The sequence below is a fragment of the Chrysemys picta genome, chromosome 2, assembly GCF_011386835.1.
Source record: "Chrysemys picta bellii isolate R12L10 chromosome 2, ASM1138683v2, whole genome shotgun sequence".
Taxonomy (NCBI): domain Eukaryota; kingdom Metazoa; phylum Chordata; order Testudines; family Emydidae; genus Chrysemys; species Chrysemys picta.
In genome coordinates this window covers 141,995,796-142,008,146 of record NC_088792.1, presented here as the reverse complement: position 1 = coordinate 142,008,146, position 12,351 = coordinate 141,995,796, and the positions used below count along the sequence as shown (strand labels likewise).

At 40.2% G+C, this 12,351-nt stretch overlaps 1 protein-coding gene across 6 annotated transcripts in view; it reads left to right on the top strand.

Moving 5' to 3' along the window:
• Window positions 1-12,351, top strand: part of CDH18 (cadherin 18) — an 896,035-nt gene that overhangs the window by 323,315 nt on the left and 560,369 nt on the right. The gene's annotated exons all lie outside the window — the stretch shown is intronic.

Sequence of the window (12,351 nt, the reverse complement as noted above, 5' to 3'; positions counted from 1 at the left end):
TACATGTACATGTAAAATTAATGTTTAGAAAGGAACAACATACATAAATATTATATATAAATATATTTAAAAGCATGTGTGTTTTACTGTTTGTCTAGTTCTGTGTTTCTTTTCTAATAAATGCAGAACGGATTTTCTTTTCAGAAATCTTTTAAGACATCAGTCAAAACTAACATATCGATCCCTGACTTACATTGCCAATTTATTAGATGCCGAGGGGAGAGGGGGGCTGAGGAAGGGCCTGACAAATAACTGGAGACTGAAAAATCAAAAGTAGGAAAAAAATGAGGTGGAATCAAATAAATATATAGAGCAAGGGCCTGACAAATAACTCAAATGTTGATTGAGCCTCTCTTGTAGTGTATGGGGAGATTTTGGCAAACCAGTAAAGTGCCTGAAACCACTATGGCTTATTGCTAAAAGCAGCCTAGTCAGCAGTCTCATCTTGACCAAGGCAGGAGGGAAAGGGGTTTTGGGTGCCACAGAAAGGGCAGCTTGACCCCAGATTCTTTCTAATAAGAATTGTGCTGAAGTTGCTGAAACGTGAATTTTAGAAGAGCAGGATATGCCCAAGGAATGTCTATTGGGGCCTCAAGGCTGCAAACTCTGGAAAAACCCACACCTGGTTAATCAATCAGAAGGAACCTCTTGCTTGACCATTGAAACTGCTTACTTAACAAGTTTTCTTTAAGGGACATGTCATTCTATTACTAATGTATAAATAAGGGGGGAAAGTTTGAGGTAGTGGGACTCTCCCTCTGGATACATCTTGCAGTCCCCACCGGCAGATGGAAGATTTGGCCACTTGAAGCCTGCCGCTGTGCCATTCGAGAGCCACCCTCAGCTTTGTAATTATCAAGGGTTGGGGGTGTTTTACTAGCCTGTTGCAGACATGTAAGTGCTTGAGACTAAGTAAAGTTTAGCTTTAAGTTAAAGCACTCTTGTGTTGTCCTGTTTGTGCCAGCCATCTATCGGCCAGACGGCCGTGTCTCCCCTGATTTATTTCCTGACACCACCTCGCACAAAGTAAAAGTTACAAAGCGCTTTGGGTTGAAAGAACCCCGGTTAACAGTAGCACCATCAACAAGATGAAAAGCTGAAGATTTGAAAAGAGAGACATAAGAGAGCTATGTTGTTTCTTCATTGTATGGTGATCTTTCCCTCTCATTCAGGAATCAGCAACCTTTGGCATGCAGCCCGCCAGGGTAAGCACCCTGGCAGGCCGGGCCGGTTTGTTTACCAGCTGCGTCTGCAGGTTTGGCCGATCACGGCTCCCTCTGGCCATGGTTCGCTGCTCCAGGCCAATGGGGGTGGCGGGAAGCGGCGGCCAGCACATCTCTCGGCCCGTGCTGCTTCCTGCAGTCCCCATGGGCCTGGATCGACCGAACCTGCGGACGCGGCAGGTAAACAAACCAACCCTGGCAGGCTGTGTGCCAAAGGTTTCCGATCCCTGCTCTAATTGATCCTCATATTAACCAACCCTTAGTAAAATAGAACAGATATGTTGCATCTTTTGAATGGTAGATAAGTAGTACTGTGAAAAATTGAACAGTATTGTAGAAGAAAAGTCTAAAGAGACTGCCAGATCCAGCAGATTTTTGTGTGTTTAGAACTAGATTGGAGAGGGCATACAGAGGCTTCTCTGGAATCTTTGTGCAATCCACACTGGGGTTATGTTGACTGCTCCATTTCCTCTCCTCTGGGGGCACAAAGCACCCTATAGAGTCAGGGTGGAAATGGGGACTAGATAGGCACCTTGTACCCACTGACCATTGAAGCTGCAAAGACAAACAGGTAATTACAGGCTAGACTCCACGAAAGCAGCCTCTGCATGCCCAGAAGATCAGGGACTTATTTTTCCATAGAGAGTTCCAAAATAGCAAAATTGTGCCCTCAGGTAGTTCTTAAGCGTGTGAATAAGTTCATTGGCTTAGATGGGACTATTTGTATAGCTAAAAACCAGGTGCATGACTAAGAGCTTGCTTGCTTAGGACTTCGTTTTGAAGAGAGAAGAGAAAAGGAAAACATTTCTATACAATAGTTTAGATTTTTTGCACAGCTCCTATTGTCCCCCTTCTGTTGATTTCGTATCATTATGGACAGATACAGAAGCACAGTACCATATAACACTTCACTGTTTCCAGGTGTAACATTTGGGAAAGGTGGTAGTTTCTTAGTTATCATCATACCAATAATACACTTGGTTCTTTAGCAGTTGGTTCTTTGGAGGATCACAAAATGGCCTTAGTTTGTATTCAATATACAGCACCATTTTTTCTCAAGCTAACATTCAGTACCAATACCATGTTGCTCCTCAGGAGTTGTTCTTTTGCTGAGAAGCTCTCTAGTGACACTCAGGAAAAAGAAACAGATAAAGTTTAAGAAACTTCAAACTTATCAAAGGAATCATTTCTATGAAGAGCTGAATATCCTCTCCCACATTAATTTCAATGGAGTTGAGGGCATCCACCACCACATGGACTCAAACCCTGCATTGAGCTTTAATTAATTTCATAGAATTGAAGCCCATGGTTGTTATCATTAACTTTCCCTACTATGAATTCCTGTTTAAAATTATGATTGAGTCTTGCCTAAGCATTGTTTCACACTAGTAACCGACAGCACTGAGATTGTGTGGAGAGATGATAGAAAGCAGGTGCTGGGCGGGGGGGTGAGGGGAAGGTAGTGATAAAATGCAAAGCCTACTACATTCAGACAATATATGAAGGGTTGTGTATTTCAGAGTGAAGGAGATCGAAAACTCATAATCAAATTCAGAGTTTCCTCAAGTAAAAAAACCAACCAACCAAACAAACAAACAAAAAAAACCAGCAATGAGAGACAGAAGCAGAAAATAAAAATATGTACACTTGTAACCTTTAGTATTTCTCCCCATTTCAGAAATACTTTCCCTCCTGATCTTGAGATGCTTTAAAGAATTCTGATGTAAATTAAAATAAAATCTCTTTGTATAAGTTTTAAAGTAGATTTTTTCAGAGTTATGAAGTTTTGTTGTGGATAGTGAATTTTCATTTTTCAGTTTTTTTACCCACTATGTATCAACAGTTGTCTAAGAATATGTCTATACTTCAGTTAGACACCCACAGCTGGCCCACGCAAGCTGATTTGGTCTAAGGGGTTGTTTAACTTCAGCACAGAATTTGAGCTCAGGCTGCAGCCTAAACTCTGGGACCCTCCCACCACACAGGTTCCTAGAGCCCAGGCTCCAAGGCAAACCTGATTGTCTATGCTGCAGTTAAACAACCCCTTAACCCAAGCCATCTGGCATAGGCCAGCTGCAGGTTTTTAATTGCAGTGTAGGCATACCCTAAGACAGTAGTGAGAGCCTACTTAAATAAGCAGTATGACATTTAAGGAATATAGTAGGAATTTTTATATGAAGCTGGGCAGCTATCATTGTGATCTACTATTGATATTGCTCATGGACACTGAGTGCACTTCTCATGGAACATGGCTTCAGAGCATTTTCCTTGGCTTGCTGGTGTCATAACATATTCTTTAATGATGTCTGCTTTAATCCAGTGCCACAGTGCTCGGTGGTCTCTCACTGAGAACAAGTCTATGTCTTCTAATTGCAGTATGAGGTACAGAGCATTTGAAAGAGCAATCATTTATTAATTATCACCATACCATGATGCAAATACTGCCCTCAGTTGCACCCAGTCACTATCACTGAAGTTGAAGATGTTGCAGGGGTATAACTAAGGCAAAATATAGCCTTATGCCTTTAACATGAAGACTATCTATAGTACTCTTTAAAGGCTACATACTGTTTTTCTTCCATAACAGAATTCCCATTGACATCCCACTGATAAATTACTTTTTTACACAGATTGAGACTGGTATTAGACCATAAGCACAAAATAAATGGAACTGATGTTGTTCACATAGTCGATGGAAGTGATACTCACTAACAGCAGATCAAGCATGCCCTTTAAGTTTGCAAATGGCGACATGAAGAGCAGAGTTAACTGCAATCAGTCAGTGGTTACACTAACATGGTAAAATTGGCCAATAGCTGTCTAAGCCTTAAATTTAAATATGAAACTAATCTCTCAAGCTTGATCTGTTAATTGAGTCAGAAACAATTTTAGACACAGACACACACACATATATATATATGGGATGATAATTTATATGTAAAATATAGAGAGATATTATTGAAGATGATTGTCATGGCCATATTAAATAAATCTTTGAAGCAACATAGACATGTGACTAGCAAACTGATTGTTCCAGACAGATATGCTGTTGATAGACTCTCAGTTCTTCTACAAGAGTAAAGTGGGAAGTTCATCATACTTTTTGGAATGAGCTGTGTAAGAATTATAGCTTTTGTCATATTAGGAGGTACCTGTAAGGTAATATGCAATGAGACTGTTCTCTAGTTGGACTTGAGTTAAAATTGACTGGTTGATTTGTGACTTGAATTGATTATATTTTCTAGACATTACATGTAGTCAATTAAGATTAATGAACTTTGTTGTATTAATGTAATTCCCATTGCTTCAGTTTGAGATTTCCGTATTTATTCACAGTTTCATATATATGAACTGGCTTGCAATTATATACCAAAAATTCATTAGTTATTATATAGAAATTATTTCCTTGAATACTTTCAAGCTTCCTGAGCTTGTGATAATGAATATCATATTTCATTTTACTTTAAGTCAAGCATACATCTTTTAATTTGTCACCGAAAATGATGTGATTCAAAGCAGTATTAGCACTTGTTATCTACATTAAACCTATGTTTTCAAGAGACCCAAAGTCATTTCAAAAACTTCCTGCTTTTCGTGTGATGTTTTAAAATGAGCTGTATACATCTAATGTAGATGGATGTCATTTTACCTTGTTGCTTGGGTTTTGGATTTACAAAATCCAGGGTGGTTTAGATCTCTTTTTATCCTAACCTCTTAAGTAGTGAGTTCTTGGTTCTGATTATTAATTGTTGTTCAATCCTTGTTTTTGTTTATTTATTAGGAGGAGTGACTACCTCTAATGTACAGATACTTTCAGACTTTAGTATTTATAGTTCAGTTTTGGGATCTCACGTTTCAGGTCTGTCACTGCCACCTGCTAACATGAGTCATTCACTTTCTTCTAACCCAGGGGTCCTCAGACTTTTTCCTCCACTTTTTGACTGTCCAAATATGTGTGAGACTCTTATAGAATCTCAATTATTTGGAATAATACATTTCAAAACATTGTGCCAAATTCAGCAAAGCTGGCTCATCACCTAAGCCTGCTGCATTAGAATTTGGTAACCTTCCTGGCATTCTGCAAAAGACTTTAGATTCATAGGGTTTCTTGAAAAGGCTGGAGGTATGCTTCTCTGATCAATGAAGGGGCAGAAGGGAGTGTTTGTAGGTGGCTGTCTGAACTCCTGCTGAACTGGTTATTTGAGTGCAGCTATAATTGTATTGTTAATGATGTGGTAGGGCACCTAGAACCTTTGGAATTCTTCAGTTATTTAAATTGAAATAGATAAATACAATTAAAAATAGGGGGGAGATTCAGCCTCTGCAGGGCAGAGCCATTTTATTTTATTTTCTCTCTCTTCTTTTTGAGAGTTTCTCACAGATTATGTGATTGAGGTTACGATAAAAAACAATGGATGCATATTTTCTTTGCTAAAACTGAAATGGAAAATCAATTCTAAATTTTGCATGATTTTTCTACCAGGACTGGCTCCTGTTTGCTCAGTACTGTGCCAAAACATATCTAAATCTTGGCCCAAGTTTGGAAACTCAGCAGAACTGGTTCATGTTTTGGAGTTTTAGTTAAATTTTAAACCAGGTGATTTCATCTAGTTCGTGTTTAGTTCTAAGTTGTATTAGCGCTAATTGTTCTAACACAAGATATTTCTGATGGACTTTATAAAAATGAGAATACCTCTGTCTGTTCAGCAAAGTTTCCAAAATATAGCAAGAATAAAGCAAATAAACCAAAGACAGAATTTTACTTTGATCCATTAATTTATACTTTATTTACTTTCATCTTCCCATCTAAATCGTGTTACCTTTGAACTCAGTAGTTTGATCGCCAATCAAGGAACTTCTAAAGGATTCCAAAATGGATACATCTCTCTACAAATCATCTATCATCCATATAAAATACTTATTCTACGTGTCACTCCTAAGACAGCGCTATGTGTACAACATTTTATTGAATCATTGTTGAATAATGATTATTCAACAAGTGCTTCAAATACATGCTCCCAAAATAAACAAAATTGGGTTTTTGTAACCATACTAATAAAGCCAATTTGTCTGTAGGAACATCAATATCTCCTGAAACATTTTATTTTGTTACTGAGCAAAATGTAACTTCTGATTATTTCATTTTGCATTGTTTTTTGTCACAAACTTCAACAGGTAGGACATGAGACCAAACAAAATACTAGAACAGCTTATCTAAATGCCTTATGACAAGAATCATGTTGAGCTAAACAAAAACAAATAAATAAATCAGATATTAGCTGTGTTCTAATAACCTGTCTCCTTGCATAACACAGATATCCAAACTAGAGTAGTGTCTCTTTTTATAGTATTCACAGAATCATAGAGTGTCTGTAACAGGGCACATGATCTACTGCTATACCTACAGTTTCTTTTAGGCAGTTTTATGCCAAATTTAAACAAAACAAACAAAAATGGTTCCTCAGCTCACCCTTGGCTATAAACCCCTTTACCTTTCAGACTCACTGCTTACCTTCCCTTTCATTTCCGTGGCTCCCTTGCTCTGACTCACTCAGTTTTCCTCATTGTCTCCTCACCCTCAAGGCCCAGACACCTTCTTACAAAGTCTAATCTGGATAAATTGATGCAGTGAATGTACTTTGATGCTGCTCCTTCTTAAAGGACCGGTGTCACCCTGTCATAGTGCCCTTATGTTACAAAATCCTTCAGGGTTATGGAGACAGAAAAATACATGTCACAAAGAATAAGGCAAGAAACCTGTACTTACCAAATAAAATACTAATAAAATACTAATATAAACACAAATATCAGATTGAGTAGAAGGGGAGATAATTGCTTGACACATTTCATGTTCTAGATTCTTCACAAGTGGTTCAATACACCTAAAATAAAAACAAAATTATGCATGGAGTGTTAACATCTGCACTGTTCACCATGAACTGCCTGGTGAAACCAAGGTTACTATTACAAAATCAACTTTTAATAGCATCTCTGATATAACAGTATTTTCCTGTGCCTAGAAAAAAGAAATAATTGTGTTATCCCCGATTCTGTTAAATTAGAAGTGTTGGTAAATGAACATGCAAATGTTCAGTTGTGACAGTTAAACTAAGTGAAAAAAATTAAAGGATACTTTGTGAAGTCTGTCACAAGGATAAAACTGATCTGGCAGGAGACAGAGCTTTATTGGGGTCAGTTTGAGACTGTGGAATGAACTCCCACAGGGAGTAAGGACCATCACAATCCTCACCACTTCTGTCTCCAAGTATAAAGCACACTTCTTCAGCTTTCCTTTCTCTGACATGAACACATGGAAACATGTACCAAGCCTACCAAAACACTGTACTACATGTACAACTCGGACCCTGGTCTGTAGCAGTACATGGGATTCTTCTGTCCTAAGTGCAGGACTCTGCATTTGTCCTTGTTGAAACTTATCAGATTTCTTTTGGCCTAATCCTCTAATTTGTCTAGATCCCTCTGTATCCTATCTCTACCCTCCGGCATATCTACCACTCCTCCCAGTTTAGTGTCATCTGCAAACTTGCTGAGGGAGCAGTCTATGCCATCCTCCAGATCATTAATGAAGATATTGAACAAAACCAGCCCAAGGACCACTTGATACCGGCTGCCAACTAGACATGGAGTCATTGATTATTACCTGTTGAGCCCGACGATTTAGCCAGCTTTCTATCCACCTTATAGTCCATTCATCCAGCCCATACTTCTTTAATTTGCTGGCAAGAATACTGTGGGAGACCATATCAAAAGCTTTGCTAAAGTCAAGGAATAAGATGTCCACTGCTTTCCCCTCATCCACAGAGCCAGTTATCTTGTCATAGAAGGCAATTAGGTTAGTCAGACATGACTTGCCTTTGGTGAATCCATGCTGACTGTTCCTGATCACTTTCCTCTCCTCTAAGTGCTTCAGAATTGATTCCTTGAGGACTTGCTCCATGATTTTTCCAAGGACTGAGGTGAGGCTGACTAGCCTGTAGTTCCCTGGATTCTCCTTCTTTCCTTTTTTAAAGATGGGCACTATATTAGCCTTTTCCCAGTCATCTGGGACCTCCCCCGATCGCCATGAGTTTTCAAAGATAATGGCCAGTGGCTCTGCAATCACATCCACCAACTCCTTTAGCACCCTCGGATGCAGTGCATCCGACCCCATGGACTTGTGCTCGTCCAGCTTTTCCAAATAGTCCTGAACCACTTCTTTCTCCACAGAGGGCTGGTCACCTCCTCCCCATGCTGTGCTGCGCAGTGCAGCAGTCTGGGAGCTGACCTTGTTCGTGAAGACAGAGGCAAAAAAAGCATTGAGCTTTTTCCACATCCTCGGTCACTAGGTTGCCTCCCTCATTCAGTAAGGTGCCCACACTTTCCTTGACTTTCTTCTTGTTGCTAACATACCTGAAGAAACCCTTCTTGTTACTCTTAACATCTTTTGCTAGCTGCAACTCCAACTGTGATTTGGCCTTCCTGATTTCACTCCTGCATGACTGAGCAATATTTTTATACTTCTCCCTGGTCATTTGTCCAATATTCCACTTCTTGTAAGCTTCTTTTTTGGGTTTAACATCAGCAAAGATTTCACTGTTAAGCCAAGCTGGTCGCCTACCATATTTATTATTCTTTCTACACATTGGGATGGTTTGTTCCTGCAACCTCAATAAGAATTCTTTAAAACACAGCCAGTTCTCCAGGACTCCTTTCCCCTCATGTTATTCTCCCAGGGGATCCTGCCCATCAGTTCCCTGAGTGAGTCAAAGTATGCTTTTCTGAAGTCCAGTGACCATATTCTGCTGCTCTCCTTTCTTCCTTGTGTCAGGATCCTGAACTTGACCATCTCATGGTCACTGCCTCCCAGGTTCCCACCCACTTTTCCTTCCCCTACTAATTCTTCCCTGTTTGTGAGCAGTAGATCAAGAAGAGCTCTGCCTCTAGTTGGTTCCTCCAGCACTTGCACCAGGAAATTGTCCCCTACATTTTCCAAAAACTTCCTGGATTGTCTGTGCACTGCTGTTTTGCTCTTCCAGCAGATTTCAGGGTGACTGAAGTCCCCCATGAGAACCAGGGCCTTCTGATCTAGTAACTTCTGTTAGTTGCCAGAAGAAAGCCTTGTCCACCTCATCCCCCTGGTCTGGTGGTCTATACCAGGCTCCCACCACGACATCACCCTTGTTGCTCACACTTCTAAACTTAATCCAGAGACTCTCAGGTTTTTCTGCAGTTTCATACTGGAGCTCTGAGCAGTCATACTACTCTCTTACATACAATGCAACTCCCCCACCTTTTCTGCCCTGCCTGTCCTTCCTGAACAGTTTATATCCATCCATGACAGTACTCCAGTCATGTGAGTTATCCCACCAAGTCTCTGTTATTCCAATCACATCATAATTCCTTGACTGTGCCAGTTCCCCTGAGGAGGGAGTCCCAGATCACCACCACCCGCCTCCTTCACTTGGGAGCAGTGGTCATGGAACCCCATCCCTAGGACAGTGCATCTCATGCCTTCCAATCAGTGAAGTCTCCTTCTGCTCCCTTCCCTTAGGTGTATCATCTTGTCCACTCTCCGCATTAGTACCTGTGGAGAGAACATGAAAATGGTTGCTCATCTGTACCTGCATTGCTGGTACGTGGATGCTCCTCTTTCATTTTCTGGAGGTCACATGTTGCCAAATTTCTTCACCATCCTTCTGTCCCCGCTGTGCAGCCTGCTCTGGTTCTTCAGAATGTTGTGCCTGTAGAAGCATATCCTGACATCTGTCCAGGAAAGCTTCATTTTCTCTTATGCAACGCACAGTTGATACTTGTTTCTTCAGACCTTGAACCTTCTCTTCCAATATGGAGACCAGCTTGCACTTTGTACAGACAAAGTTGCCTCTGTCCTGTGGAAGAAGGACAAACTTTGCACATCCTGTGCAGGTCACAACAGCCGATCGTGCACCATCCATATTACCTTCCTTCTAAGAGCTTCGTCTCTCCCCTCCATTTCTATGATCATCCTAGTAGCCCTTCTCTGCATTTGTTCCAATTTGAATTCATCTTTCTTAAATATGGGAGACCAGGACTGCACACACTATTCCAGATGAAGTCTCACCAGTGCCCTGTAGGAGAGTAATAACACTTCTCTATCTCTCCTGGAAATATCTCTCCTGTTGCATCCTAGGATTGCATTAGCCTTTTTCACAGCTACATCTCTCTGGAGGCTCATAGTCATCCTGTGATCAACCAATACACCCACATATTTCTCCTTCTCTGTTGCTTCAAATTGATAAATCCCCAGTTTATAGCAAAAAGGTGCATAGTCTCCCCTTCAACTAATTCCTTAACCAACTTTCTATTCTCATATTAATCCCAGTCTTGTCCAATCTATGTGGAACTATATCAAATGCTTTACAGAAATCCAGGTAGATTAGATCTATTGCATTTCCTTTGTCTATAAATCAGTTATCTTCTCAAACAAAGAGATCACATTATTTATTTTCCATTAAATCAAATTTTGATTCTAAGGATGTATATCTTCTGTTTTCAGGTTTCAGAGTGGTAGCCGTGTTAATCTGTATCAGCAAAAACAACGAGGAGTCCTTGTGGCATCTTCAAGACTAACAAATTTACTTGGGCATAAGCTTTCATGGGTTTTAGACCACGAAACTTATGTCCATAAAATTTGTTAGTCTCTAAGGTGCCACAAGGACTCCTCGTTATTTTATCTTCTGTTGTCGTCCAAGCAAGATAGCTCTCCTTCCCCTTGCTCCAAGTTGTTCTGTGGTTTGGTCATTCACTGGGAAGATGCATGGGGGACTGGAAAGAGTAATTCTATTTCTCAGGCTGTATAGGCATTTCACAGGCTTCCCAAAACTAATGGGCTGGAGTACCTTCTGGGAGCCCTTATATGCCCATCCAGGGAACAGAAATCTGTGCAACTCCAGGTTTTCTTATACTTTAAATATTGCCATGAAGGGAGCCTCTGCATGGATACCTCTCATCCAGCCACACATATCATCAATCCTCCTCATCATCATTTAATCAGTTCCGTGCCATTGCAGGAGCTGAAGGCATTACTGAACCTCAGTCTCTCCTGTACTCTGTCTGTGGCACACAATAATTTAGTCTTCTGAGGGCTGTAATGATAATACTGAGGGCTGGCCTCATTCGGGTTGTTAGATTTGGTATGGAGATGGCTGGGTAATGTTAGTGGCCTGTGATATACAGGAGGTCAGACTAAATGACCTGGTGGTCCATTCTGGCCTTAAACTATGTAACACTATGACCCCTTGTGTATCAAAATTGCAGTGGGTCCACTGTCAAGGGGTTCTGCAGCAAAGGAGGAAAGGACTGGCTTTTCCTCAAAGGGAATACAATTATGTATTCATACTTTCATTTCCCTGAGCAATATCAGATTCTGGAAGCTGAAATTACTGTCAAGCTCAGCAGATAGTGAGCAAAATGTTGCCACCAATTCTGTTAATGACGGAGTTTTAAAAATAAAAGTCTGTTGAGTTGACAATTCTTCTATCTCCTTGGGCATTTTCAAAATATGACCTGCTTCCTTTCATACTGTTGTATGGAGCTGAGACCTTCCTGCAGCCTTTGTACTGCCACCTACTAAGATTATTCTCAACCATGCACTCTGAAAATGGGATTTGTAGCTCATAGGATTATTTTGCTAGTTATTATATCCTATTAATCCAGCTAGCAGTATTAATTACTATGTTTCTTTTTCTGAAATTAATCCATTTTATTCTTATATTTTATTAGTATTAATTTCTTGGAATTTAGGATGTGTTGAGACATGTGTTTCCTAATAATAAGTTTTGCTGAAATGCTGAAATGCAAGAAGCCTACTGGCCTGTAGGATCCGGTAAGAGTTGCTATATAGCAAAAAAGTAGAATTAGTTATAAATATGTCAGCATAAAAGTTGGCAACCTTTGGCACAGATAAGAATGGTCCCTGAAACTTTGGGGAACCAAAGGGAGGAACTATCCACATCACATCACAGGTTTATCTGGCTTTTACAACCGGTTGATAACTGCAGGGTACACCACAACTCGAGGTCATCAAGAGAGCCTAGGTTGGCAGTTTTGGAGTGAGATAATTCTTATTAATATATTTAGGAAGTAAGTG